Source organism: Sapajus apella, unplaced genomic scaffold (genome assembly GCF_009761245.1).
Source record: "Sapajus apella isolate SASKATOON/1434 unplaced genomic scaffold, GSC_monkey_1.0 scaffold34, whole genome shotgun sequence".
NCBI classification, from domain to species: domain Eukaryota; kingdom Metazoa; phylum Chordata; class Mammalia; order Primates; family Cebidae; genus Sapajus; species Sapajus apella.
This window is the reverse complement of record NW_022436974.1, coordinates 2921371-2934951: the sequence shown is the minus strand read 5'-3', so window position 1 is coordinate 2934951 and position 13581 is coordinate 2921371. Positions and strand designations below refer to the sequence as shown.

Sequence of the window (13581 nt, the reverse complement as noted above, 5' to 3'; positions counted from 1 at the left end):
GTCAGAAAGTACAAACCTGAGATTTAAACTCAGGTTAGCCCAAAGGGGGTAATGGATGACATATGAAGTTGTTGAGACGTGTATAAACAAATTTCAATGTCCCAATAGTCAACAAATATTAATTACTGTCATAATGACAGTTTTGAGGGTGTTATGTAGCTTCTGGGTGGCAAAACATAAGATATATAAAATTATCCCATGTAAATTTGCTGAACAAGAATTAATTTAATTAGAACTATACCCATTGCTAGTCCAAGTGGGGTGTAAATACCGGTGTGTTATAAAATCTTTTAAGGAACTGAAATATTTTAGCTATCCATATCTCACAACTATACAGATGCAGTTTCATAGAAAAAGTTTGTTCTATTAGTCTACTACATGAAGCATTCTGAAGTGCTGTTTCATTCATTTTATGAATGTGCATATGCTGTAACATGTACAGTTGGACATAGAGCATCTCATTCCAAATAACTGCTTTCACTTGTTGAGTAGTGACTATGTTTGTAAAGGTTAGTTTTATTTTCATCATTAAATAATGAGAGAGTTTACGGTCTGGATAAAGGAAAGAGAAAATGTGTCTTTCTCTGGAGCAGGTGAATCAACAGATTGAAAGGAAAAATCCAAGCAGTTGATTGGCATGCAGCCAGAAGAATGTACTAATACCATAACTCCTATCCCTTCTACTGCTATTAAGTAACGGTGAGTGAGAAAATGCAGTAGGAAAAGGAGAAAGGGAGAGGAGAATAAGGAAAAGAAGAGAGGGGAGGAGAAAGAAGGATAGGTAATTAAAATATCCATAACACTTCAGGATGAATGCTATAGTAGGATGCAAAAAAATATATAGTGGGAACATAAAGAAGAAAGTAGCTTCAGAGAAGAGAATATTTGTTGTATATAATAAACAGTGGGATATTGTAAAAATTGCAGATTCTGATTCAATAGGTCTGGGTTGGGCCTGAGATTCTGTGTTTTAACTAATAAGCTCCTGGGTAATGCTGACGTTGCTGTCCTGCAGACCACATTTTAAGTGGCAAGGTAATTAAGGGTAGAGAAGATGTTGATACTTATTCTAGGCAGAGTAAGGGAATACAGTCTAGTAGTCATGAAAGAGTAAAAGCATTTGGTCTGGCTAGCAGTTCACTGAGCATAAATATTTCACTGAACATAGTTCACTGAACTATCAGATAATGAAGTTAGAAAAAATATTATTACAAATTACCTCAGGATAAATATTCTGAACATCATTTTGTGAGCAAAGAGATGCCTACAAATGCTTTTGTTCCTAGGTGTGGCACCGTACGCTTGTTGGTGAGGAAGCTATAAACAAGTTATAGTTTAAAGGGCAAAACAAATGGAATTAGAGAAAAAGGAAGAGGAAAAACTGTTAGCAGACTTCAGCCATTGCCAGAGTGAGGAAAGCACCAGGTTGAACTTTAATATGGGAGATAGAAAAGAAAATTCCAGATTTGGCACCTTCTGAGTCATCAACAGAATATAGTCAATTATTAGATGGAAATAGTTGGGATAAAAATAAGTAATTGATGAGAAACATGACTTTATATTTTTTGTTGTTTAATTTCGCTTTAGCCAAGAAGTCATAGGAAAAAAATAGATAATATTGAGAATGTGAAAATTATGGGATGGTATGAAAATAAAAAGGTTAAAAGGCATATAAAAAGTTTATATGAGTACATTGAATAGACAAAGTTTTAGAATATAAATCCTGGAATAGGCCATGGATATTAAAAATTAGAAGTTGACAGGGATTGCACTTATTGAATATATATTGCAAGCCAGTGATTTTTTTTTTCATAGAGTATTTCTTTTAAATAGAAAGCCACTGGTAACCTTCGAAAGAGTTGAATGATAGAAGAGATGATAGACACAAATTATAGAGTCGGTAGAATGATGCAAATTATAGAGAACTAAATGGATTGTGTGCCTCATGGGAATATGTGTATGCATATACGGAAGGTGGCCTTGGAAAGTGAAGCCCCTGATAGTTGTTCTTTACTTTGGATAGTAAAGGTAGCATTCTTTTCTTGTTTCTGAGGAACCACTCCTGTTTTCTGATTATGCACTCGGGTAGCAGATGTCCCTAGAAAAAATGTCTACTAGATTTATTCCAAGGCCAAAGACATCATTCTGTGGATGCTGATACATTGGTTAGTAAATTATCATATCCAAGATGAAAGCCGATGATAACTGCAAATCATAAGGCAACTGATGATGCCCGAAAGTTTGTCAACATTCAAATCCCTGGAGTCCCATCCCTGGAGAAAGGCATCTTCCTCCTGCTCCTTAGTTGTGATGACACTATAGCAAGATCAAATCACAGATTTTTAGAGGGGATATGGGTACAATAAAATTGTCTACAAATTTTTATAATAAATTCTAGAATTTCTTAAAATCTGAGAAATCATTTCCATATCATTTATCTACAGTATATCTAGGTAATGATCTCTAATTAAGACTCATAGAGTTATGAAAATAAACATTTAGGTGTTGTATATCTCTCATACGTTTTAGTAAGTTTTCAAGTGCTTTCTATTTTCAAGAGAAGACCCTTCGTGAAGGATTGGGGAACAAATTTTAATTCAAGCCATTTCCTCCCAGAACACATACGCTAATGTATTACACAAAGCTGAACCATAATGTTCTAAGCACTTCAGTTAGTCTTCACTTTTGAAATTCCTCTTTTTAACAGAGTCAAAAAAAATACCCTTTCATTTCATTGATGTGAAGCAAATCTCCCTGCTTTAATTAAGAGCAATTGGAGGAAATGGTGATAACAGAAGTCCAGCTCCTACCAGTGTGTAACGAAATGGTCGCAAGCTCTGGCGGCCAGCCAGGCTGCCAGGCTGTTTTCCATGGGTGTTACTCTGCTGACAGTACCTTCCTGACATTTGTTCCTCGACACCAGAAGTGCTAACAGCTGCGGCGCCAGTGGTAGGAAAGCAAGGAAGGTCTTTTTCAGCGTTAGTTGCTCTCAGATTCTCAGCACCCTGAGAGAATAAAGTCTGTTAAAACTGACTTCAGTCGGCTGTCTGCTTGGCGAAGGTTTTTGTTTCGGTATCTGAAAAGCAGTTTTATTCTATGACATTGGGCATAGGGGAGATGGGTTTTTCAAGACAGAAGACACACGTGGTAAATGCGTGACAAATGGCAGTAACACAGTTGGGCTGGGAGTTCACGGTTTTATGAAATGAAATCTTTCAACAACCAATTCTGTGCTTGGTGATTTGGTACAGGCGGCCCTTCTGACCCTGCACTGAGGAAGGCAAAAAGGACTATAGAAGAAAATTTCTAGTTATCCTGAAGTTGAATGGTATTCTTAACTAATAGTGACAGATGTAGCACTATGACTTCTAGTGGTTGCTGCTAATGGCAGAGCTTCAAGCTCTCAGGAAATGAGAAAGGTCAGAAGGCAAGTGCACATGTGAGAAACAAGTTCAGATGATAACGGCTGAGATGCGGTTTTCGGAAAAGCTCATTTTGGGGACTTTTCCAGTCTGTCTTGGTTTTTTCAAGGTGATTCTTGGCACATGGGTGTATCACTAACATTTTGACATACTCTAGAGGATCAAGGTCCTGAAAAGAATATATCACTGCTTAACACCAAGAAGCTACTATGCACTAATAACTTGCTTCATAAGTTAATATTCTTTATGATTTTAGTGTTGCTACTGTTTTGATCTTAAAAATAGGATAATTTTTTAGCAAAGTATAATTAATTTTCCATAACTTACAGGATATTTAAGAGACCTTCTACAATAATTACTGTGAAAAAAAAATTCCTATAAATACTTCAGTTGCTAACACTGTATAGTAGATGAGTTTTTAAAAAAAGAGTTTATATTTTTAATTTTTATGACAACTGGGCTGTTTCCACATGCACTTTTCATGTGAACTCCCAATTCTGGGGTTCTTTCTAGAGCAGCATCCCTGGACGTGCTCAGAAAGCAAAAATATCAGAGCATTTTTCTTTCAGCACTAATGCTATGATTCACGTCAAAATGAAAACTCCAATTGAAGAAATAAAGATAAATTGACTTAATGTAATGGCATCACATTGTAATAATTTCAAAAACTTTTGAGAATTAAATGTCTTTTTTTTTTGCAATTAGCTCTCAATTGGGCAATTGCAGAGAGAGAAGCATCATCTAAAACATATACAGGGAAGCCTGCATATTTTTTTCATTTCATTGCTAATGAGCCATTTTCACCTGACTCCTGCTCCCACCACTCCCCCCTGAAGAACCAGCTGTCATTTTCCACAGCTGAGCAGGTTTGGTACCAGACAGGTGGCAGCGGGGTGGGGGAGAAATTGTGTCAGTGGGATATAGTTAATCTGGAATTACGATGATCCACCTGGTCTCATTAAAAATTGACTGCATATCATGAATGGTTCACTACAAGACAATCAACACTTAAATTAAAAATTAAGGTTTTTAAATATTCTTGAAAAGACAAATACTAGCATTTTGTATTAATTGAAAACTTGCGATCTTGTTCATATTAGATCAATGAAGTCCATTTAGAGATGATAGAATTTTGTATCCTGTTTTTAGAAAGGGTGAACTATGCTATTCCAGATTCTAATATTCACTCGCTCTGTAAGTTTAATATATTATAGGCTCTGTGGGGTGTGGGGGAAGACTGTCTTGACATCAATAGCACTGGGTTGAGCTTTCAATAGGTTAATATATTTGGAAGGATTTTGTAAACTGATAATTCATATGTAAGTATGGAATCTGCTGTTCTCATTGGTATTTACTTCATGGATTATTTTTAACTCTCACAATAACCTAGAAAATGTCCTTAAAGCGTCAAATGATATCGCCAACCATGTGACTCAACTGACCTCCCTGGCCACAATGATAGCTGCCTATTGGTGCTAGATTCAGTTCTTATGTTTCTTCAGGTGGAAGTCACCGCCTCACAAAAGCCTTCTCTGAATGCCCAGTATTGGGCTGGATGCCCTTCTTGTGATTCCATGGCACCTGAGCTGACCCTATTATAGCACTTATCACACAGAGTTGGAATTGGCTATGCATCAGTCTTGTTCTCCCACTAGAACGTAATTTTTATGCTCTGAGACCTTATCTTATTCACTTTTGAATGTCCAGTAACTAATGTTGTGTATATCACATAATGGAGACTCATTAAAAATTGCATACGTTATTGAAGTCAATTTATTTTCTGTATATAAAGTATAGACATATATACATTTTAAAAGTATATATGTAGACATGTATTTGATTTGCAATTTGAACCATCATTCTGGCTTCATTATGAAGAAAATTTTGAAGTAGGCCAACAGTGGAATACAGGGGGACCAATTCAATGGTGAATGGAGGAAAGATGCTCATTCAAACAAAAGTGGGAGTGGAAATGGAGAAGAAACAGACCTGAGATATACACAGGGTAAAATAAACATGGTTTGATAAATAAATTCATGGGTAAGGAAGAATGAGACGTCAGAAATTGCTTTATTAGGTCTGTCATTCCGGCACTCTGGGAGGTGGAGGCTGCCGGATCACTTGAGGTCAGGAGTTCCAGATCAGTCTGGCCAACATAGTGAAATACCGTCTCTACTGAAAATACAAAAATTAGCCAGCCTTGATAGCAGATAGCTGTAGTCCCAGCTACTCAGGGTGGGGCTAAGGCAGGAGAATCGCTTCAATCTGGGGGCAGAATTTGCAGAGCCAAGATTACACCACTGCACTCTAGCTTGGGAAACAGAGCAAGACTTCCTCTCAAAAAATAAAAATAAATAAAAATAAAAATTAAAAAGTGGCTTTAGGGTTTATGGCTTATATAGCTAGGAAGATGATGAAAGTATTGACGGGGATTGAGAACACTGGATGATGAGATGATTATTGTTACCATTGCTGTTGGAAGGGGTAATGAAAGGAAGCAGACATCATTCCTGGTTTCAGTTTTACACATGTAATTTTCTTGTGACCTGGAGGAATCCAAGGGGAAAAAGAGGCATAAATTTGGAAGTTTTTTTTTGTGTGTGTATGGGTGATATATTGAAGTCATGGATTGCCTAGGAAGAGTTTAGAGTAGGAATTAAGGAAACCAAACATTGATGAATTCAATGCCTAAGAACCTGCTAAGGTACAGAAACAGAAAAGTGAAATATTGAGAATGAAAGGTAGATACCAGTGGGAAAGGAGTAAGTATGATGTATAAAAAGGAGGGGAGTAAGTACATCTTTTTTTCTTCAGTATAGTTGTATTGTGTAAGAATAAAATAGGGCAAATGTTGAAGGGGGATGTGAGGTTAAGAGAAGGTGATGGCTCATTTTATGTGTCAATTTAACTGGGCCATGGTCTCCCCAGACATTTGGTGACACGTTATTTTGGGTATGTCTGTTAGAGCATTTCTTGCTGAGGTGAAAATTTCAGTCAGTTGACCCTGTAAAGTAGATGGCTCTCCCTAATGAGAGTGAGCCCCATCCAATCAGTTGAAGTCCTGAATAGAACAAAGGGGTGACCCACCTGTGAGTAAGAGGGAATGTATTCTGCTGCCAGCTTTTGATCTGGGACATTGGTTTTCTTTTTTCTTTTTTCAGACTTTGAAACATCAGCTTTTGCTGTGTTTTGATGCTGCCAGCCTTTGGACTGGAACTACGTTTTTGGCTCTCTTAAACCTTCAGCTTGCCAACTGCACATCTTGGGGCTTGTCAGCTCCCATAATCACATAAACTAATTCCAATTTCATACACACATGTGCACACACAACACACACACAGATACACACGTTCACATCTTACTGGTTCTGTTTCTCTGGAGAACAGTGACTAACAGAGAAAGGAGATATATATACACACATATATATATATATTCAGAATACTTAATGTTTACATTACTGTTTTTAACATATTTTAATGTATTTAAATACTGTTAAAAATAATCTCATTAATTTCCCTTCTGGGTAGTGTGGTATGTAATTAAACCAGTGGATCCTGTGATCATATGTTCACTGATGTACCTCCTTTGATGTTAAGTGTGGCCATTGGTTCTATGTAATGTTATGCAAGATCTGTGTTAGTGGATCTGACTTGGTTACTTCTTGAAGAGTGCTGCTAGCTAAAGAGATGTGGGCAAGAAAGGGAAACCTATACCTAAACTATGCTTTGATTTTACTCAAAAGGTATTCCTTCCACCTTGAGTAGAATCAAGGTGGAAGAATATTAATGTAAACACCTTGCCCCCAAGTGGCTGGTTGAAGTCCTTCTGGGATAATAACATATTGGTGAAGGATAGTGGGTGATGTCAGTGTAGCTCTCAGTTGCTGGAAGGTGGAGACTTCCACAGAGGAAGTAGGTAGATCAGCTTTTGTTGAATGAGGATTCATGATTTTGGCACCATGTACAACCTCTATCTCTGCCAACACGGCCACATTGTTAATGTGTCAATGTGCTTATACTACAAAGGCTGATGAAAGAGACTGGTTTTAGTTTGCCAAGCCATTGTGTGTACCATTCAGTGCCTCTTAGTAAATTGTAGAGCGTCCATAAACTCATATGTCTATTCCCCAGATCTCCTTGTTCCAGTTGTATTAGTTTTCTAGGGCTGCCGTAAAACAGAATACCACAGACTGGGTGGCTTAAATGACAGAAACTTTTCTCATAATTCTGGAGACTAGAAGTTTAATATGCAGATTGTGCCAGGCTTGGTTTCTTGTGAGGCCTCTCTTCTGCTTGCAGACGGCTGCCTTATTTCTGTCTTCAGCTGATCACCACTCTGCTCGCACATGTTTCTGGTGTCTACGTGCATACCCATATTTCCTCTTCATGTAATAACACCAGTGATGTATAACTTAGTGTCATTTCATAAGATAATTTGTAGCAAGTTTCAGAAGTAGAAAGAATACAAAAAATTATCAGGAAAACTTTTGTAAAAATCTCATATCTGAACAAGGATTTTAACATGCATAGAAGCTCTTCAGGTGAACAAGGGTGGGGAGAGGTCATGTGAAGCCTCAGGAGCAGTGCTGAATACCGTCTTGAAGTTACTATGTTGTTGATAAAGATTAATTATGAATTTTAAGCTTAATTACAAGGTTTAATTTTATGCTATGTTTAAATATTTGTTTTTCTGGTCAGTAACCCAGTAAGAATAGAAAATTACAGGCAGTATCTATTCAAGACAGCCACCTTTGGAATAAGGCACAAATTTTTGTATTCCAGCCTTATAAAAGAGAGAAATGAGATAAACCCTTAAAAGAAGATACAGATATTGGGGATGATTTTAAATAGAGGGAGTTGTGATTGTAGAAAAGAAAATAAGAATATCAGGTGATTACATGGCTTTTACAATTTTAGACTACGTATTTTTCCATCTGTAAAGTAAAATTCATGTTAGATTTAAAAAATCACAGCAAAACTATACAGGATAAATGTATGTTGACCTATGGTGACTGAAGCAAGGTTGTGAAGTAATAAGACAGCTAACTTTCTTTTTCAGTAAGTCATCTTCTATTATTTATTTAGATTTCATCTAGTTTTCAAAGAAATTAAGAGAAAAATATAGGGTGGCAAAGGTCTTTCTCTTTCACACAGTGCAACTTGAGGTATAACAAGTAATACATGTAAAACTGTCAGTTTAGGAAAAATTGTTTCATCTATTATTTCTTAAAACTTTTATTATAATTCCTTGAGTAGACATAGGCTCTGACATCATTACCACCAGAAATGGTAAATGAGTGTTTAAGATCCAGGCATAAGTGTATGGTAGAAACCTAAAGAAATCTGACTCTGACTGCAGACGAAGTAGTCTCGTCACCACAAATTACTGTCTTAAAGACAAACGTGAGCTTATTCCAGAGACAAAATGAAAAAGCCTTGCTTCTCAGAAGCAAACTTGAGGAAGGGATTTGAAAATGACAACAGTCACCACCGCAACAATGTTCATTATAATTTGTTTTTCTTTTGCTTTGCTAGTTCATAATAAAATGTGAAAATAATTGTTGATACTTCTTATTTACTCAATACGTGCTAGACATGTTGGTAAGCTTTTTATGTGCATTATCTTATTTAATGTTCTCAATATTTCCATAGAATAGGGGGAAATGATACACTGTATAATCGCTAAGAAATAATGACGGTAAAAAGAACACAAATTTCTGACTTCCCAAAAAATTCACCTTAATGACAGCCCAAGATGGAAAAAAACATACCATGTCAAATCCTAAAATAAAGATTTGCTATTTGCTTAAGTAATTATCACTCTGCCAAAGTTTGTAAACCTCAAAAAAAGTCTGCCTTTTTTAGTTTTTAATTTTGTGCACTAAGGCATAAAGAAGAAATGTAAAATTGTTAAAATATTAAGAAAAGAATGAAGGGAGAAAAAAAAGGAAGGGGGTCAAAAACGAGGGTAAGAGGAAGAGCGGAAGAGACAGAGGATGAGACAGAGGGAGGAAGCAAGGAAGACAAAAAGGAATCTATAGTTCCTTCTGTCACAATTTGTATACTACAATAATATCTATAATTTAGACTTGATATCAGAAATGCAAGGAGTCTTTAGGGTTTTCTAGGTAAACAATCATATCATCTGCAAACAGCAACAGTTTGACTTCCTCTTTACTGATTTGGACGCCATTTATTTCTTTGTCTTGTCTGACAGCTCTGGCTAGGATTCCCAGTACTATGTTGAAGTGGAGTGGTGAGAGTGGGCATCTCTGTCTTGTTCCAGTTCCAAAAGCTGCAGTAATCAAAACAGTATGGAAAGGAAGTCAGGTTGACATATTAAAATTACTGATATTTCACTACTTTTCTTTAACAAAAATGTCAAGTACCTGAAGTTCCAAATAACATAAATAGAAGTCATAAAGGTCAATACCCTTAAACAGTGACAGCTACAAGCAACTGCAATACTTTTTCTCAATCTGATCATGAAATATGCACCTTAGGTTTCCCTGGACTCTGAGAAGTATCTTAACATGGAATCTTAGTTGATAGCCTTCAATCACTCTGAAGTTATCAATCTAAAGTTCTAAAACTTATATTCCTTACTCACATTGATTATGTCAGTAAACATAAATGCTCTATAAATATTCTGGAAATATTATTAAAGAGAAAAACAGTAAAATATTTGACTTTACTAAATTTGTAGTTGGATGTGAGGATGGCAAGTACATGAAGATGGTGTAAAATTGCTGAAAGCAGTTAAGAGATGTTATTAGTTTCTTATTTAAAATATATGTATGGGTAGCTGTGCTATGTTTTTGATGCTAATACATCAATAAATCTATCAAAGATTAAATTTAATAGAAATATAAATTTCTGTGTATGGAGAATTTTATTAAAATAATGTACTTCATTAGAAATAAAGAGAATAGAGGTGGCCTCATTCATGTAATTTTCCTTCAGATCACCAGGGAATTTGCACTAACATCATTTTCAAACATATTTTAAAATGTAAATCACTTATAAGCTTTTAAGAAAAATGCATATTGTAAATTCTTAAATAAAATAAAAAAATTAACAATGCAAATGCTAGGAATAGCACAGAATTTTCTCATTATTATCTTATAAAAATTAAGAAAACCTGGGAATGCAGGGATAAGTTAGTGTATTAAATACTTTAAGCTATTGTAACCCATGTAAGCTTAGAGTAACATCCTGCTTTTAAATATAAATTGTAAAGGAAAAATTATATCTGAAAAAGCAACTAGATAAATATACCTAATTAGAAGTTGTAAGCATTTGTTTATATGGGTAAAAGATATAGTAATTGTATGTATAACTATATATATATATAGAACATTGATATAAAGTATTTAATAAAAAGAGTGGGATTTTGTCAAAGTTGAAAAAAAGGATCATTCATAATCACAATAGTATATGTCATTTCTTAACAGATGTCTTTAAAGGATTGCCATTTAATGCCATTCAGGATCTACTAAGCATCAGTTTTGCATGACTACTGCAAAAGGATTACTTTACAGAAACCAGTTCCTTCGTCAAGAGGATACTTTGGACCCTGTTTTCACAAAGCAGGTACAGTTCATTTTGATTAAACTGCCTATTAAATTGAAATAAATGCTGAATAAGAAAAACAACGTAAGGTTCATGCATGTCCTTAACAGAGCTCCTACTGTAACTGCTCAATATGCTAAAGCTTAATATGATATGTTCTCAAATTAAGTGATTTGTTTTTGAATTGAAAACACCTTGATTGTGTCAGTAACATAAATGCCCTATAAATATTCTGGAAATATTATTAAAGTGAAACATAGTGAAATACTTGTTCATACTAATTGTTTAGTTTGAGATGAGGATGGCAAGTAAATGAACATGGTATAAAATTGCTGAAAACGATAGAAAAGCAATACTCAGGGGTAGCCCCCTGTTCTGTGGTATCTTTCTCAACTGACGTATAATGTTCTAGTGGATGGCTTTTGTACTCTCATGTGCTCGAATTTGAAGACAATGTTTAAGTTAAATAAGCAGAAAGTCATGGGTGGAGAGAGTGAGAGTCATCTCCGCCAGGGAAGGGGATCTCCTAAAGGAAGATGGCTTTTATGCAGTTTGAACAGCAACTCCACATACTTATATACTTACATAATCCACAGAAATTACTAAGTCATAAGTATACTTATTTTGAGTAAAACTGGGCATTGTATAATAATAATCCTTTAAAATGAATACTCTAAAATATTTTGAAACACATCATTAGGCATTTATTATTTATGACTAAGTGGCACCAGTAGACTATCTTGAATTAAATCTGCTGTGTGCTACTTAACTACAATACTTCTGATGTACTTTTAAAATGATCAACCAAAAAGGTCAATGCACTATGAATATAGAATGATTATATTTCTTTTCTGCTTATTTATAAAATGTTGGCAATATTATACCCAACTTAAAGGCTGTCACATGTTTGTCTTTTAACTTGCTAGGTTAATCCAGATTAATTGATTCAAAATAGGAGAGGATTTTCCTCATCCTACTCTATGCTTTCAGTACATTCAAGCTTGAAAATTAGCATTAAAGAAGTTACTAAATGTGGGTGAGAGAGCAGTACTTTAGAAAGGTGTAGGAGTCTAAAGTTTTACCATGATATTTGATTTTACTTTCTACTAGCCACATTCAAATTCTGACATCTTATTGCAGAAAATGTTACCTTCCACGTGTCTTTTATTAATTTCATTAAATCATGCCAGTTTGCCATTTTGATTGCATACCCTAACTGTACCAGGTATCTCTAAAATAATCTTGTGGAGAAAAGCAACCACATTAAAAAAAATTAAAATAATAAAAAGCAAGGGAAAATAAAGTATAAAGAAGGGAAGGAGAAGTATCTGTGAAACTTCAAATCATGGGAAAGAATTGAGTTGCATATAAATCCATTGCTATATTTTAACATTAGACAGATTTTAAGCCAAATTTTGCCATCGAAGTTCTGTTTGTTGCAATAAAAAATATTAAAAAATAAGTTATATACACAAAATAAAATAATCTATAATCTGTCTGTAAACATAAACATCTTGGAAGCTGTTATTTCCTGCGTATAAAGCATTTTGTCCTTAACTCATAATCACGGACACAGCTTAACAAATCAAACTCTAAGTTATTTTTTTACTTCTGAGATATCTATGAATACTAGAGATAAATTAAATCTAAGCACCTTAATGAATTTGGTAATGTTAGAAACAAGTTGTTTATGATGCTTGTGACATTCAAAGAATGACAACTGAACCACTGAACACAGCACAGCAGCTGTTTGTAAGAGAGTTTCAGATCTACTGCCCACTTCCTGATGGATGATGGATATGCAATCTGAATTTGTGCTAGAGTCACCAGCAGATGGGAATAGAATAGAGTAAATGTCTTGGACACCTGTGAAAGAGTGTATTCTATCAATTACCAGCTGAATTGTATTAAATTCATGAAGTTCAACAGAACTGTAATTAATTTTTTAGAAGAGGCTCTTTGTCAATTCTATTAATAAATTCAAGTTTCAAGTTGAGGATGTAGAGTATTTAACTGCACAGAGAACCTGTGGAATCAGGTTTGGCAGAGCAGAGTGCACTCTTATGTCATTTTTGTTGTTACTCCTTCCCACTAATTGAAAAGCATATTGGTAGAATAGGATGCAATTGAAACAAATGAGACAAACTAAGCACTCCAAAAAGACATAAGTGAATTAGAATTGATGAATCTGATGAGAGTGGATTCACAATGTCACTTTAAATAAAACACCATTTCATTCATTTACTTGCCTCTAATCTGTCACTGTAACAACTGTAAACATTCAGCAGCAAAACTGACGGTTTCATCTTGACACAGCCAACTCAATTCCTGCCATAATAAGAGGCAATATATATTAAAAGGGGTCCCGAGTTCAGTCTTCGAGAATGAAATGTTTCACTCAATAACTTAGACAACTCATCCAGGAGACACTGGCTCAGCTCCAAGAGGAAGAGCTTCATTTCATTAGAGAAGAGTCTGAGTGACTCTAGGTTTATAGATTTTTAGCATTGCCAGGATTCTCATCACCTCATGAAAGAAAACCTCTAAGTATCAATGCATGCAGCTCTTAGAGAGTATTACATTTGATG

At 35.1% G+C, this 13581-nt stretch overlaps 1 protein-coding gene across 1 annotated transcript in view; it reads left to right on the top strand.

Annotated features, from left to right (window-relative positions):
- Positions 1–13581, top strand: part of CNTN5 (contactin 5) — a 1397849-nt gene that overhangs the window by 303483 nt on the left and 1080785 nt on the right. The window contains exon 2 of the mRNA XM_032295928.1: positions 10876–11014. The gene's annotated coding sequence lies outside the window, so the exon portion shown is untranslated. The remainder of the gene's footprint in view (positions 1–10875; positions 11015–13581) is intronic.